This window comes from Rhodnius prolixus, unplaced genomic scaffold (genome assembly GCF_049639745.1).
Source record: "Rhodnius prolixus isolate KJV_2025 unplaced genomic scaffold, Rpr scaffold_8, whole genome shotgun sequence".
NCBI lineage: Eukaryota > Metazoa > Arthropoda > Insecta > Hemiptera > Reduviidae > Rhodnius > Rhodnius prolixus.
Window position 1 is genome coordinate 36083677 of NW_027411593.1, and position 17466 is coordinate 36101142.

The 17466-nt window shown below is 32.0% G+C and overlaps 1 protein-coding gene and 1 long non-coding RNA gene across 2 annotated transcripts in view; one reads left to right on the top strand and one right to left on the bottom strand.

Annotated features, from left to right (window-relative positions):
• LOC141451362 (rho-related GTP-binding protein RhoE-like) overlaps positions 1 to 17466 on the top strand; it is a 285880-nt gene that overhangs the window by 225580 nt on the left and 42834 nt on the right. The gene's annotated exons all lie outside the window — the stretch shown is intronic.
• LOC141451368 (uncharacterized) lies at positions 9868 to 12772 on the bottom strand. The gene is made up of 3 exons (XR_012456725.1): positions 12549 to 12772; positions 10290 to 10429; positions 9868 to 10124 (listed from the first exon to the last, which is right to left on the bottom strand). It is a non-coding gene; the product is annotated as an uncharacterized lncRNA (long non-coding RNA).

The window sequence follows — 17466 nt, forward strand, 5'->3', positions numbered from 1 at the left end:
CCTTTTACCATACCAAAAACTCTTCGCTTCTCCCACTTCTTCTTCAGGTTGTCTTCTCTCTCCTTCACTACGTAACGTCGCCATTCTTTTCGATACCATACGAGTATGTTTCACAAATCATTGCCTACAAATGGAATGAGTTAGACTTTTCGTTATTATTATTCATTAAACACCTGTTCAAGCATTAAATAAAATGGTAGATCTATCATCTACAAATCTAAACACCAAATTGTGGTAGTCGGAAGTAAAGTCCGCCCTTAAGAAGTAGGCATTACTTTAGTATTTCTTTTTCATCATCTTTGAAGACCAGGCAAAAAAAACATCATTCACAGAATTCCTTAAATATCAAAGCACTAACTGTTACAGCGATGGAACTCTTGTAATATTTCTTGTTCTGAAAGATGTGCTTATTTGGGTTAAATTGGACGAGTCATATAATTTTAAAGTATTCCTTTTAAGCCTCGCATAACTTAGTTCTGAGGAAAAGTTAAAAGTTTTGCCCAGCGCTTAGTTAGTACAGTCCAACATTTTGTGGGGTTGTTTAATGTAGTTGTTTCTTTCAAACCATCTCCAACCACCAAAATCCTCTAGAAAGTTAGGGACAGCTAAATATCAGATTATGCAATACATTGCCAAGGCGGAATACCATAATCCCATTTTAGTTTTTGGTATTCTCTACACCTCATAAGACCACCTGCAAGACTGGCGCTATATTCAATCTTAGGGAAAAGAAAAAGAAATGCATTTCCCAGTGAAAACACTATTTCTAAAATGCATCGAGATTGCAGTGCATTCCCTTTACCAGATTTCAGAGATTTACTAATGAATGGAAAATCTATGCAATTATCATTCCAAAAGATAAATTTCCCAAAAGCAATAAATACATTTAAATAACTGTTCAAAGATTTGTTCGTCACTGGGCTTCACTATTGGAAAAGCGTAGACTGATATATAGTTAGGACCTTGGTTAATTTCCGTTTTAGAGCCAATTAAAGCTTGATATATGAGCTATTTGAATGTCTGAATTGTTTATGTATAGCTGATTCCTGGTTGGTTAGTTTGGAAATGGTGTTCATCCAATCATACAATATATACCATTGTTTTACTTCATGATTGGTTGGCTGTCCAAACATCATATTGTTTACTAAACTTTAAAAATGGCTGGTTTGTTTATAGAACTTTTACAATTATCCATTAAATCAGATTTGAATGAAGTTTCTCAGTTTTAATTGCTTATCAAGTTAATAATTTTTAGTTCGATTATTAGAATTAAAAACTAGTAATATTTACTATTTAATTAAATTGATTATGTGATTTATTTTTTATCTCTTAAGATTTCGGAATATGAGAGGAGAAAAACTTTTTTTCAGAATGTTGAGTAAGTGAGAGGAGCATATCATCAAAAAATTCTCCCATTTATCCCCGATTCATTTAAAGTAATTAAAGATTGGAGGGGCGCCTGCTCCCCATTTAACCAAGAGAAAGCAGAACTGGTTTGATAAAAAAAACAGCCTAACTAGCTCTCTGGTAGATGCTATTTGTGCTGTCCAACTACATAGACAGATAGACTAACAATAAGCGCAAGTTGTTAGTCCAAGTAGACTAGTAGACCAAGGCGTTATATTTCCCAAGGAAACGAGCCCCTGAAATAGTGGAGTTTTCTTTTTATTCATTGAACCCCAGAAGCAAGCCGTCTAACTCTATACAGAAGATTTGGTATTCGACTTCGATGCTTAGACTAAATGAACCTGAATAAAGTTGTTACTTGTTCTTTTTCAAATAAGAAGTGTCTTGTTTCAATTACCCTTCAAAATAGAGATATCCCTCCCAGTATAAGTCGAACCCTACAGTTTACCTTGAAACTTTGAGAGCCGATATTTCTGCACAGTCATTAACAGAGGGTTAAGGGAATATTTCAGAGAAAAACTGCTGGTCACACGTCAAAAAATTTATTTCATTTATTCAACTTTTCCTTTTTCCTTAAGGAAATATATTTCTTATTGCTTTTTTTCCTAGAAAATCTCTTGATCACGCTTCACTTCGCCATTTTCTGTGGCAATTAGACACGAAGTTTCATTTTAGTTTTCGTGATCACTTCAAAAACAACAAGAAAGTGTTAAGATTTTCTATATTAAATACTAATCCAAATAATTTACAAGACTTTTAAATGAAAAATCTATTATTATTTATAGACTGCTATAAAATAAACTCTATTAACTGGAATTAATTTTTTCTAAATATTAATATAAAATAAATTACGGTATTACAGGGCTGTTGTTAGTATTACAAAATACGCCCCGTAAATTACAGCTTCAATTGGAAGAACAGTGAACACAAAGTATACTATTCTTTGAACTAAACACATGGGTGTAATGTGTGTATAGTATAACCATCTGTAGAATCGTCTACATGTCTAGACTACAGTACCAGGCAATATCATTGATTTTATTTTTTGTATTGTTTTATTATTACATATTATTATTTTTATATTTCTGACCGGCTTCAGATTATCATCCATTATCAGAAATTTATTCTTCTGTTCTGTGTAGAGACACAGACGTCATAATGTTTCCCTACTCTTTCATCAGACAAATATAGATATAAATTAATTCTTTAGAACACAACACGCACGTAATTAACGATGGACAAAACATTCTCATATTAGCCACTTCAAATATGATTAAATGTCTAATGTTTTGTCTGTCAGTTCAAGTTCTCCGTTATTCTTTTTTCTCTGTCGCAACCTCTAAAGTCATCATCCTTAACCATCATTCAGTCGTCGAACATCACCTTTCTCCGTCCCGGTGGGTTTCCTTTAAGTACAAAACCTGTGAAGGAACTTCCTACGGAGCTTTCCTTACATTTTTTAAAGTGATGTTCCAATTCGAACGCTGCCATGAGCTCAGACCTTATAAAAGGGTTCAAGTTCTGTATTATTTCTGGGCCGGAAATTGCCGTAATCATTACAAGGACCAAGATGTTATAAATAACTTTTTTCTTTCCCAATAATTCAAAAAAAAAAAAAGTTCCTCTACTGTCTTGAAGGTGCAGCGTACTGGTCACAGGACTCAATAGGACTAATCAGAGTACTGAAATAGTCGGTTTTACTCTTCAGGACCGAACTCAGTGTCGGCTGCAATGAGTAAAACGTCTATTTATTAACTTTGGTTAATACAATTGTTTTTCTTCCCTTAATCATTTCTTACTCAAGAATATAGTAAGTAAATAATATGGATTATTCAGTAAACAAATGTGCTATAATTTGGGCAAGAACGATGTAATATGACATTGAAATATAGCCACTTCGTAGTATAATGATAGAAGACAAGCCACTAATTTGTAAACATTAAGCCGTTAAATTAATTCACTAGAAGTCTGAACTCGTGAGCGATTCAGAAAGAAGATACCAATTTTACCATTCCTAGGCCTCAAATACATCATTCTAATTAGGGAGCATGGATAGCAGTAAATGTGTTATGATGGAGCTTTAATCATATGGCGGGAGCCATTAATTGGTAACTTGTAACTGAATATTATCGCTTTGCATATGTTTAGCACGTATCCACAAATTGGCATAATTTGCAGACTTTTCATAAAAACATGAGTCTCTTTTATACAATCCTAATTAGTTGAATGTTGAAAACATCAAAAATGTGAAAATTCAAAAAAAAAGTTTGAAAATCAACGGTCTACTAATGTTATAAATTCACAGAGCTTCTCCACAAGTTATTTAATTAAGGAAAGCTTCTGTCAGAGCGATGAATGCTTAAATAGACTCTTCCATTTTAAGTCGTCAAAATATTGCTTTCTCATATAATATTCAATATTCAAGTACTTATTAAACTGTAGGGAAGAACAGTTGTATAAGGGTTGAACGTCAAAAAGTTCCTGAAACAGCGTAACGCTGAAAAACACCCAACTTTGATAATTTTTTTTCCTTTTTTTTCTATAAAAGATAAAATTCCCAAATTTTCTTTAAAATATTGAGTAAATCCTTCTTTATAACAGTAATTTTTTTGCAACAACCCAGATCTAATAGGTTTCGAGAAAAACGTTGCTGACAATGAGCAAAAACAGCATTCTCAAAAATTGGTCTTCTTCTTGTTGTTGTTGTTGTTGTTACCTTTTTTGTAAACAACGTAGCGCCTAAACGCGTCAACCGATTTTCATGAATGAAGTGTAATTTAAATCGAAATTTTTTATAGCTTTGCATTTTAGAAGTCTCGACGCTATGCTTCTTAAGGAGGGGATTTTGCCCCAAGGAAGTAAGGCCCTCGCTAAAACTAATATTACTAATATTTCAGTAAAGCTTAGTTCGATTTTAATAAAATTTAGCACGAAGAAGTGATTAAAGTTTCATAGCGAGACTCTAAACTACCATAAAACTCTTACACCTTATACTCTCAAAAGAAATATTGCAATTGTGCGTATTTGAAGATTAAGTTTTCTTTGCCTTTTAGGGAGAAGTACTGTAATCGCAGTTTAATTTTTCATACTTCCCTTAAGAGGAAGTACTGTATTCGCAGTTTAATTTTGTTATTTTCGTTCAAATATCTTCCTATTTTATTCAAAATATTTTCTCACAAAAATTGTTTATGAGAATTCTTGGTAAACCGCAACTATATAAGAGCACTTAAATAGATCTCTCCAGTTGAAGGTATAAGGGTCAATCAAAGATTGTACGTAACTTTTTAAAATGTAAGTTTTAGTTAGGGATATAGTTAAGTATAAAGTTAATGAGATGTTAAATTTTGAAAGTTTTCAAATTCGTTCAAATTTCAAACTTATACATCTCTTTTCGTATTTATCAAATTTCAATGAATTATTTACCGAATAGTAGAGAAAAGTTAGCTGTATAATTGGTATAAATTGCAATTTTTTAGTGATAATGGTTATTGATATATGGAAGGTTATTAAATTTTGGAAGTTTTCATTCAAATTAAAGGTTTCCGTTCAATTTTCAAACGAATATATCTCTTTTCGTATTAATACAATTTCCATGAATTCTTTACGAAATGTAGAGGAAAGTTAACTGTATAACTGATATAAATAACAATTTTTTAGTGTTAAAAGTTCTTGAGATATGGAAGATTAAATTTTAGAAGTTTTCTGGGTATAATACATTGGGGCCAAAGTTGATCTGTTGTGCACTGGTCTGAAGAGATTACTCGCCTTAACATCATCCATCCAATTTGAGATATTCGAGAAACCTTAGGATCTGGAAGAATTCCATTAAGAGAAACTTTAGCCAACATTCAGGAATGTTCCTTAGGCTCCACTGGAAATCTTTTCGAATCTCCTCCATTTTCCTCCCGCAGGATCTGCATGTACCTTAACTCTAGGGCCTTCTTCTTCTAGTTGTCAACGCTCCGTTAGAATAATTCGACAGCTTGGATAGTCCATTTCTGTACAGATCGGTACATCCTTCAGATACTTTTTGGTTGTAAGTACCCTTACTGATCTTCGCTTGACTCAGTCGTTGGAAGTTCCACCAGAATTCAGCTCTTTTAACCGCCACCTTTTCTTTCCTCCTCAACTCTTAGCCGTAAGCAGCGCTCTGTCTATACATATAACTCTGCGTATACGTCGGCCTCATATTTTCAGTCATGCTATCGTACCAAAAGTACAAGAATTGCTCATAATGTACAGAAAAAAATATTTGCCAATTATAATTACAAAACACTAGTTAGTTAGTGTAAGAGAAAGTTGATGGTTTTCTCGCGAGATTTACATTTCTCTAACTTTCCAATTGTTTTATACTTTCATTTTAAACTGGAAAACTTTTCTGAACAAATATTAAAGTTATAAAAAGTTATGTTCTACATTAAAATTGTCTTTCTTTCATTTCTTTTTTCATTTTTTTTTTAATAACATCAAATATCGTAAATAGTTCGTTTTTTCCCCGCTAGTGAGTAACACCTCACATTTTCCCACTGCTTTAGTACTGGTACGCTCTTGAAACAGCCTGGTAGTTGTTAGTGTGGTGGAGTTAGCGGGACGAGTAACTCTGCAACCAATATATCATCTTTATGACCACGTTCTGCGGCTCCTACGACTACCAGACCAAATTACTTGGAATACTTACCACCTTCCGGAATGGTTTCACATTTACTACTCTCTTATCAAACTGGCTGTGTAACTACCGGTTATATTCAGCCAAATATGTGTAATTACCTCCTCTATATAATAAATAATAAAGAACATGTAGAATATATTTATTATTTAGGTTGCAATTTTTCTTTACTAATGTTACTTTTAGTAATAAATAGTTAAAAGTTATTACGGTTGTCTAAGTTATATTTTTAAAATGTAAAAATCGATTTAAGTTAAACGAAATAATTAGCATCAGTACATTTTTTAATGAATATGTTTCTTTTCTTTTTTTTAATCGTTTCACTGATCCGAGGAATTCGACGAATGCGAATTTATCCTGGTCCCCAATGATGAAGATTCTATGAGGAAGAAAGTTCCTTAAAAATAGAATATGATAATCCTATTGCCAAGTGATCTGAGAAGTATGGTGGATAAGGCTGAACTTAGAAACTTTCAACTTATTCAATATTTGTTGGTAGAAAAGTATGGACGGGCGTTATAATAACATCGTTCACTTCCTGCTGGCGTAATTTCCGGTATATTTTGTCAATAACTTGACAATGTCTCGCTGTATTGATGGTTTTCTAAAATATATATTCTGGATAATACCAATTGCAGGGCACTATTCTGTAACCATGTTTTTCTTTCAAACATTTAGACCATGATGTTTGTTTTTTGGGTGGATACTGTAAATCTCGCTATAAAAGAAATACATATTATTTTATTCATTTATGAAACCTCACCATTCATTTGTTGTTTTTTTTCTTTAAAAATTTGGCACATTAGAGTAAAGCTTTAAAAGTTATTTTTTCTAGAGAACTTACAAGTTATATTCAAGAAGATTTATTGTTTTTATTATTGAAATGCCTTTTGTCCTTCCATCCCCACCTCTCTCCCTTAAAACTAAAAGGCTTTCCTCCATGAGTCACTTTTCCGGACTGCCTTCAAGATCGCGAGATATCTCTCGGCTCTTAAACTTTCCAAGTATTTCTTTAAAAAGTGTACCAAACAATACATGAATACAGTTGCTCTGTATTCTTTAAATAGAAGCCATTTTCGATAAAAGCCTGTAAAACAGGACAAGAAAAAAATAATGATCGCCAGTAAATTCCCAGTAATATTAGAAATAGAAATAGAAAAGAAATTTATTATTCTGGGATAATTGTCCCCTAAGAATAAATGCAGGTACAAATAGAGGCCTTAATAGTTTGGCCTTTGATTAAACAGAAAATAAATAAATAAATAAGTATTTACAAAAAGTGAAAATAAAAATAACAGCAGAAATTAAGGAAATAAATTAAAACAATTAGAATTTCGGAGGAAGCTGAATAGAAAGGAGATAACTGAATAGAAGGGATTTAAAGATGGATAGGGTAGGAGCATAGCTGACAGATGATGGCAAGGAGTTCCAGAGAGAGGTAGCAAGTATTAGGAAGGAATTGTCAAAGGATGAGGTACGGTGAGAGGAAATATAGAGATCAGATGAGCGAGATCTAGTGTTACGGGAATGGATGGAGGATTTAAACTTAAGGAGTTGAAAAATATAGGAAGGCCTTTGAGACTGGATGACTTGAAAAAGTAAAGAAGCCAAAAAATATTGGCGGCGATAGACAGGAAAAAGCCACTTCAACTCAACGTAGCAGTGCGAAATGCGAGAGTCTCTGGAAATGCTGAAAATAAATCTTATGAAGCACTTCATGAGGCACTTGAGCTTAGCTTCAATATCACCAGAAAGACCGCCATAGTCGAAATGGGGGAATATAAGAGAGGAAACTAGGAGTTGCCGGGTCTTAATTGGAAAAAGGTGACGGGAACTATTAAACTACTTCATGATGTGGATGGAACGACGAGAGATTTGGGAAACATGGTTTTTCCAAGATAGATTTTGATCAAAAGTGATACCAAGGTTTTTAACAGAGGAAAATTAGTCGGGCAAAACAAAGAAATGGGAAATTTACCGAACAAAATACTAATTTTGAGCGGCCTGCCTTTTTGAGATTTGGTTCTTTTATGAGGATATTCTTTTCTTGTTTGAGAATCTCAAAAATATTCATTTTCTGTGAAAACGTTTTTTTCAAAAATTTGAGACCATCTCAATAATTGCTCTTACAATAAATTTGTATTTTAATATAACAATTATAGACAATAAAATTTGAAAAATACATTCAATGGAAAAACTGAACAAAAAAATGGTTTGCTTCTTTTTAAAATGATTCTACCCTGAGACATGAATTTCATTTAAGTAAAGGTTAAATGTTTGTAGAAGATAGAAATAGAGAACATCTCTTCTCGCTACATCATAGATTAAAATATGAGAACAAGATAATTGGACGGAGACCGGGGTATTTCTTTACTGGGGAAGCCAGACAGAATGCGATACTTCTGTAATTCTCTGTAAACTGAGCTGGTGTATTCAGCTCTTGAATTATTCACGTGCTCTAAAAGAAGACTAATTCTCTGTTTCCACAAATAAATTCTTCTGCCACGCTTGTTTGCTTTACTGTAGCCACAACGCTGTTCTAAATCCAACCTTCGTCTTTTAGTTCTTGTAAGCAAGAAGAAGCTATAACAATAACCGTCTCTCTCTCTCTCTCTGTTTTCTTCGCCATTAGATTTAAGAAACTCTGGTTATCGGTAGTTATTCAGCTTTGTAATCTTCACTTTATCCAAGACAAATCTAATCACAATACTTCGGGGTAGTTCTATGTTGCCTTCAGTTGTCATTTTAAGTGGCTGATTTTCTTAATCTTTTAACTTCTCATTTATATTAAGTTACCAAAAATATTGGTTTTATAATACCAATTGCTTTAATGGTAATTGAACCACCTGCAACTAGCCAAAGCTAGTTTTATAATTAAAAATAGCTCTCCCTTTAAAAATATTTTGGGGAAAGAGCTTTAACATTTTTTTGTCTGAATTTTCATGCAAAGAAATTGGCATTTTATCCAGAAAAAAGTTCATAAATATCAGTATTTATGACATTTAAAGTATTTTTTGTAAATTTGATCATGAATTTAACTAAACTTTGTAAATAAATCTGTATAACTATTAGTTGGAACAATACCAAACTAATAATTACCAAACTGTCTATACGTACATGTAACTAACCGACATTACAATTCCCTTTGTGTACTAGTGGTATAAAATAAATGCCAAACTTGGAAAGAATGTTTGTCGGAGACAGATAAGAACTGCCAAGAAAGATGGCACGCTCAATGGATCTACTATTCAGATGTATACATATATAGTTTAGACAGGGCGAGAGAAAGAGAAATGGTGGACGATGAGAAAAGAGAAAGGAAAATCCCCAGGAGATTGGAAAATTCTCATCCCCTTTACCTCCCACTTATTCTTTTTTCCCCTTTTATTTTTCCAACATACTTTTTCTTTTTTCTTTATTTATTTATTTTTTTTCTTTTTGTGTTCCGTTCTAGTGATCCTCTTCTCGACGATGTATACAAAAAGTTGAATCATGATTGTACACACATCAATTCATGTATTGACAAGCTTTTCCAGCTCGAAACAACTTAAGTTGAATCCATAGTTATCCAAACTTGGCAAACAGTCAATTATCGTCATATCCTTCCGCAACGATCTAATTAAACTTAGAAAATCTGGTTTGGTCACTTACAACTTCTTGTTCTCGCTGAAAATTCTCGAGTTCTTATTTGTGATTTAATGTACGTTAGATGGCTTCAATGTTTCAAGTTCGAGAGCTAACTTTTTCTCTACAATTCGGTAAAGAATTCATTGAAATCTGTACAATCAGGGCCGGATTTAGATGAAAAGAGGCCCTAGGCTATTCCACTTATGAGGCCCTTTAACCTCCCATTTTTAAGTTTGTAAATTACAAGAGAGATAATAAAATATATCAGTACTGCGATATATAGATAAATATGTTAAATGAAACATGTTGTTATTACTGTTTTTAGAATAGTGTAATTTTAACTTTGCTAACAATTTGAATGTAGGCCCCTGTTGATCTTGAGGCCCTAGGCTGAAGCCTAGTTAGCCTGTAGGAAAATCCAGCCCTGTGCACAATACAAAAAGAGATATGAACGTTTGAAAATTCAATTAATTTGAAAACACAATTAGCTGTTTTAGAACAGCTAATTATTAAAGTATTTTACTAAAAGTACTCAATTTAGAAATGAATAATTATTGGTAAATAATTTTTTTTGTTATTAATGTCTTACCAACAATGTCTTACTTCTGTAAGTCGAATTGAAAATTCAAATTTTGGTTTAACTCCGTGATTCAAATTAACCATCTCTATCTTTGTCTATTTTGATTTTAATGTGCAAGTGTGTAATGATTACTCAGAATGAAGATAAATCTGAAGAATAATTTGGAATAGGATCAAAATAAAGGATCTATTTATTTATAAAGATGTAATATATATAATTTATTTCTATTTACAAAAAAATAAATTGTTACGAATGAAGAGGCCAGCTTAACGGTCTGTGACATCTAATAAATTCTAGAAAATTTAATGCATTAAAATTACTTAAATGATGTCAATGAAGTATTGATGAAATTTTGGGTACACGCTGATTTAAACTGTAAGTTTTTGTTAAGGAGATATACGTATATCTCCCATTTTAAGGGTTTCATACAACAGCGCCATCTTTATCTATCTTCTTTGTTATTACCTTTATTCTGGTCGTTCCTTTCCTTGATTTTATGTATTTTTTATTACACTCATTAAATACCCATATATATAGTTTCTAAAGGTAAATAACAGTATTTGGACCTTTTTTATGTCCTATAACTTTATAGCTCTTACATTGAACATTTCTGATAATCGTAAATTTCAGTATAGACTGATCGGCATTTTTAGTTACTTTATATGTCACTTTTTTTCGGCTTCTTGTTATTATTTTTCGTTTAAGAGAAGATGTAACCACATGTACATCTCTCATCATGTCTAATGTTTTATTCTAAGACGTTTCATTTTTTTCAAGATAAAGTAGTTATGTATATCGATAAACCGATCAATTTCGGTTTATTTTTATTACATATGAATGCAATAAATGAACTAATAAACTACGAAATGTTGCAATATCAACTCTCCAAAAATTAATGCACAAAAAAATTTTTTTTTAAATAATTGTACGAATTGAGGACCTATCTATGCTACGTAATGCATTTATTATTAAAAAATAAGTTTCTATTAATTTAGAAAAGGGGTTCATCTTCTTTTGCATAATAATGCGTTTCTCAGAAGAACTAAGGAGTAGTAGAGTAACGAGCAGATGGCCAGGAAATGAACTATCTCCTCCTTTCGCTGGTCCATAACCTCCTTAATGTTACCACAAACACCGTGTGTATTGCTCTTCAAGTTTTGAAGGAAGCACGATTAATCTTGGAAGACCATTAAAGGAATCAATCACAGTCAAAAAAACCTATGCCTGATCTATGTAAAAATCAGGATGTAGAGAACCTCAAGTTAGTTCTTTGTGGCTGGTATCCTAGCAGGTTCAGAAAACATCTTCATAGGGTGGCGTTATTCATCTCCCAGATGAAAGCTCTGCCATGTGGAAGAGAAAAACTGGTTTTTTTTTACTCTTTTTAACTGCACTGCCTCAGTTTTCATTCAAATTAAAGGTTTCCGTTCAATTTTCAAACGAATATATCTCTTTTCGTATTAATACAATTTCCATGAATTCTTTACGAAATGTAGAGGAAAGTTAACTGTATAAATGATATAAATTACAATTTTTTAGTCGACTAAGATTTTTGGTATTCTGCGGCCAGAATAGATCATTTAGTTACGAAGGCTAGTGGAAACTTCTCTTGATCTTGTAAGAAATGGACGGTTTTTGTTTAAAATAATTAAGAGTTTAGGGCTAGACTTTTAGTTATGGCGGAAGTTGTATTATTTTTAACTAATCTAAACATTAGGTTCTCTTTTATCTCTCTCTCTCTTTCCCATCTCACTCTCTCTCTATCTATAAATATATCTTTCTATCGCACTCTCATCCTTAGACGGAACCACTTAGCAGGAATTGTTTAATCCTTTCCCTTCTACAAGAGACGTTATTCTTTGGAATATTCTTGGTTGGGAATGGAGATAAACCCACATTGCAGGGAAAAAGTGCCCAAAGGATTTGCATTAATTAAGTATTTAGTTAAATTCATGCTCTTTAACTTTACATTGCTTTATAAACTGGATGACACAAGGCAGTGAATGGTATTTCGTTTGGGGTAACAGAGGGAATGAGAGGGAAATTAAATTGGTTTACAATTTAATTTTAATGTTCCATTTGAAGTGGTGGGATTATAAGTAAATTTAATCAAAACATATAGCTTCTGATAAAATTAAGGTCGTCAATTACGTATTTTTAAGGGATTTCTATGCAAATGTACTTAAAAGTTAAAAGCAGAATTTAAGAAAATAAATGAAACAAAAATAGAGTGAACCATTAGAACTGGATATTTCTTAATTTTCTTACCATTTTTAAATTAAATCGTTTTGAATACTTAAAATACAGATTTCATGAATTTTCATTTCCTTTTTTTAATTAAAGTTGAATTTTTTATTTAGTTTTAAATATATTAGAAATCTCTGTAGCAACTGGAAATCTCTAAGTTAATGATAATAATAGAACTTCATGCTTAAAACAGGTTCTTACCGCATTCTAGTGGCTCTCTAACTAACTACTTTAAGTATTTCAAGGTTAATAGATTTTCGAAGCTGGCCAGGTATTTTGTTTGAAAAAGTGCAACAAGGGTACAACAAATTGGAGTTTAGTTAAAGGTCTCCTTCAGCTGAACAAAAATTCTAGGTTCGAGCGTTGGTCTCAACAATTGATGTATTGAGTTGAGAAATTTCAACGGCTTCGGTAATTATAACAATAAAATAGCATCATACTACTTTTTACATCTTCAATTCAATCAAAATTTTTTTCATTATCTTTAAACTTTTTATTTACCTAGTACTCTATGGTGGTACCCGTTCTTACGTTGTCATAGGCTGAATTTTTGGTATCTGTATTATGTTGACTAAAACAAAATGAAAACGAGTATTTCCGAATATGAAAATTAATATCTTTACATACTCCCTTTGAGAGATAAGAGAACATACAAATAAAATTTAAATATTAGAAATTATAATAACAAACATGGCTCAAATAATCTTTTAACATCATTTATATTAAATAACAAATAATATTTTCCTTACAATGAGAAACGAAGGTAATTTAAAGATATTCATAGTTTTATTGGTCTAGTTTTATATTAAACTAGCTGTACCCGTTCACACGTTGCTGTGTTTGAACAAAAAGGCAGTTTTGATACCTGAAACATAATTTATTAATGACCAAATGTATACAATACATCGAAATGAAAATTAACAATAAAATTATCCCTACTTCAGAGTACAGTAGTGTCCTTGCAAAGGTATCATTTCTACATAATGTGAAAAATTCAGTTAATGTTGTTGGCGGTGGTGACATTGCTCTTGCACGTACATTTTCTGATGTAAAATACACACGCTGTCCATTTTCAAGATGTACTGCTAAATGAACAACCGTTGAATATCGTTCATGAATGGAAAATGATATTCAGGTAATACGCCATACAGCCTCATTGCTACTTATGAAGCGTCCCAGTTGATATTGGATGACTTCATCCTTAGATGCAGTTGTATTTTCCACTCTAAACACTCCCATATCGCTTCCTTTGTTCACTTATTTGCAAATATATTTTCTAGCTTTCACTGAATTGCAGTACCCAACATTTATGTGCGCGTTATACGTTTTTAGTAGTAATGGAGAATATGGTACTACCCAACGATTATCAACGTCAATAGTATTGTTGAGTACTTTTAGTTTAATGGATTTTCCACCATCTTCGGTATAATTTATTCTCGTATTAATAATTGCAAAAAACTGTTTTTCATGGTTTTCATGGTTACACTTTCAACAAATATTACTAATTAAATGTTATTTTGATATTTTTGGGATATTTATTCGAGTGCACCTAGAACCCCAACTCTGATTTTTAAAAAAATTTGCAAAAACCTTCCCGGGGATATACCTAATAATTTCCCAAACTCTCACGGCGATTGGATGTATGGTTTTTGAATCTATCGAGTACAAACAAACAAACAGACACACATTCATTTTTATATATATAGATAAAATCAAACATAATTGAAGTCATTGAAAGTGATGGGTATCTTGAATTGTTTCTTTTGTAGAATTATTCCACATATGTATATCTTACGTTATGGCGAATTTAATAATAAGAAATCTCCCAATATTGAAAATATTTGCATAATTTTCTGTTAAGCAAGGTTCATTTTATTATTATTATTTTTTATTAAGGTAAAATAAACAAAGATGAGAATAAAACTAAATATAATTGAAGTAAAAAAAGAAAAAATGAGAGTAAAATAAAATTCTATCCAAATGTATTCTTAGTATTTGACGCTGAGTTTACTTTTTAAAAAATATTATTCTTGCAAAGATTACATATCTTTTTTTGTGTGTCTGTTTGATGAATAAACATGGAATATTGTTCCAGCGACATGAACAAGAACTGTCTCTGCCCGGCGGGCTATATCCGTTTGAAAGGTCCCTGAAATAATATCTTACTCTTCATTTTATTAGTATTTTTTTTTTTTTGTTTCCAAGAAATATTTTAGAAAAAGATACGGTCACATATTGCAAGAAGAATAGAATCTAATCAAAGGAATAGTAGAAAAACTTATCCTAAAGGGAAATGGATTAGCTACTCCTTCAAAGAGCTTTGCGTCCCTTGGGCATTTCCGGAACATCAGTCAATATTAGAAGTTGTAACACTCACATAATTCAATAAAGGATGCAGAGATAGTTTATGGGCACGACTAGTTAGGTGGAGCAAAACACAGGTAAACTCTAGTTAGGCCCAGTGAAAGCAATAGTGCTACTACACTTGCTGAAGAAAATGATTCAGTAAAGACTGTTTTATGCAGCCATTTCTGGATAACATGGGCTTGGGACGTTGTATAATCTTCCACATAGCCTGTGTAGTTAATAGGTGTTGAAATTAGATGTCCTCTCAATGAAGGGAAGAGTGTTTAGGCATCAGGTGCCTAATCAGTGCTCATAAACTACTGTTTCTCCTCTTTTTTTCTACATCTTCCTCAGAGCCTCTGGGTAGTCTTCCTCTGTGGTAGCAACCACGTTGGAGAAGAACATATTCAACCCAGATTTTTTTTTTTTTTTTAATATTCTTCTCTAGAATACCTGGTACCAAGGAGCTACCCCTACAATGAAGTTCTTTCTGGAGTTACCCAGTAGAACCTGGGTGAATCCATAGCCTAAGAGTGCTGTAGGATTAGTGGTCCTACACCAGGGGCGCAAAATAGATCTATTTCAGCAGAAAACCAATGAACAAAACAACAAATCAAAAATTGAAAACCTTTTTCTAATGTATAATAAGTTACAAGTATAATAGACAATTTTGGGTCCTTTATAGTTTACATTCAATTAGTCATAGATCTTTTTAACAGGATTCCTAATAGTAAAAGAAGATTTGTTAGATATCTTCCGTTTAAATGGAACATAATTACTCTTTTCTGGCCAAAAGTAGGCAGTGTCCAAAAGCATTCAATATCTTGAACAGGTAAAATCGTAATAATCTTTCCTGGAGTTGAAGGGAAATCTAGACTTCATAAAACTTGCTTAACTTTACTTCCGTTTCTAATCTTAAGTTCTACACTCCACTTCCTGTCCTTTATTACTCTTCCTTTAAAGCCTTTCGTTTGCTTCCTTTTTAATTTCCTTTGGGTCGGAAGCAATATGCTTTTATAGTTCCTTCGAACTAAACTCCTATTTCCTTTTCTTTTATTTTCCTTTCATTTAAACAAAATAATAAAAGTACATGTCCCTTTTCTTTAGCCCTACGGCATTTGTGGAATCCTCCTACCAAAATTAGTTCTAGAATTCTCTGAATGATTTTGCGGATGGATAATAATTTGGAATTTATTAATAAATGTTTTAGATTTTCTCCATGAGTTGTAAAATTGAATCTTAAATCTCACAATAATAAATACTCAGAATTTATTATTACAAAAGATTCCAATGTTTTTATTTTTTATAGTACAACCATTAATCTTTTTAAATATTTTAATTAAAAATCACATTCTGCTGGGGGGGGGTCCCTCTTAATTATCAACACAAAATATATTATTAATGATTTACGGCTGGCCATGCCACATTTGTTGCTGATTAATTGTCTTCATTGATAAGAGTTTAACTTGAGATATTAATGACAGTTTGAACTAGGGTTTTTAAAAATTTTCTGCCCCGGATGCGTATCCTCTTCAGCAGCTCTGTTATTGATTTAAAAGTGTGTGCTAAGGTTGAGGTGTTGGGTTTTTAGAAAGCCGGTTTGTCACTACTATTTCCAAGTTTTGATTACAGACCGAGGTTACAGTGTCATCTAATTATAACCTAAACATATTAGTTCTTCATAATATTTAAAGAACTTCACATTCAAATCAAAGCTACGTTTAGCTCAAACGAGCTAGTCCTTAGAACAAGAACAAGTACAAGTTCTTGTAAAATAAATTGTTCTTGCAGCGAATGTTCTGGCATAGTCGCCGTTTTTTGTTCAGATTCTTATTTGTAAGGAACATTTTTATTTCCAATTTCTACCATTTTACTTAGTAAATCCGTTTAAGTCACTAAATACTGATTAATTGAAAAACTAAAAACTAAATACTAAAAACTAAATACTAAAAACTAATTTTCATAGAATAAAAAATAGATGAAAAGATCTAATCTACCATTTAGTAAAGAGGTAGATCCAATTGAAGAACTGTCTTCAAACGCGAAATTTGCCAGCATCCTAATCACTTCTGGAGTGGTATGAATGTGCATTACACTCTATTGGAACATTAGAGTTAAGCCTACATCTACTCACAGAAGTGTCTTTAATTAATAAGGAAAATAATTCAAATAAGTTATAGATGCATTTATATGTAATATATACACACAAAATACATACAGTGGTCAAAAAAAGTATTCGTACACTAAGTTTTTTTACTTTATCTACTGAACTTTTGTTTCTAGGATGACTATTTCTTCAGCACTGAAATCGAAGATAGTAACCATGAATCTAATGCACTCATTTTCTTTTATAAACATAAAGAATTGATTAAAAAGCAGAAAAATAATTTATTGTATGCAAAATAAGTATTCATACACTCAGTCTGAATGTTATAATTAAGGCAAAACTAAAGACCTAGTATTTTGTAGGCAATCCCTTTGCATTTGTTATTGCCTGAAGCCTCCTTGGCGTAGATTCCACCAGGTTTAGTGTCTCTTGAGATGTGATTTCTGTCCATGATTTTTTTAAATTGTTTATGAGCTCTTCTCTGGA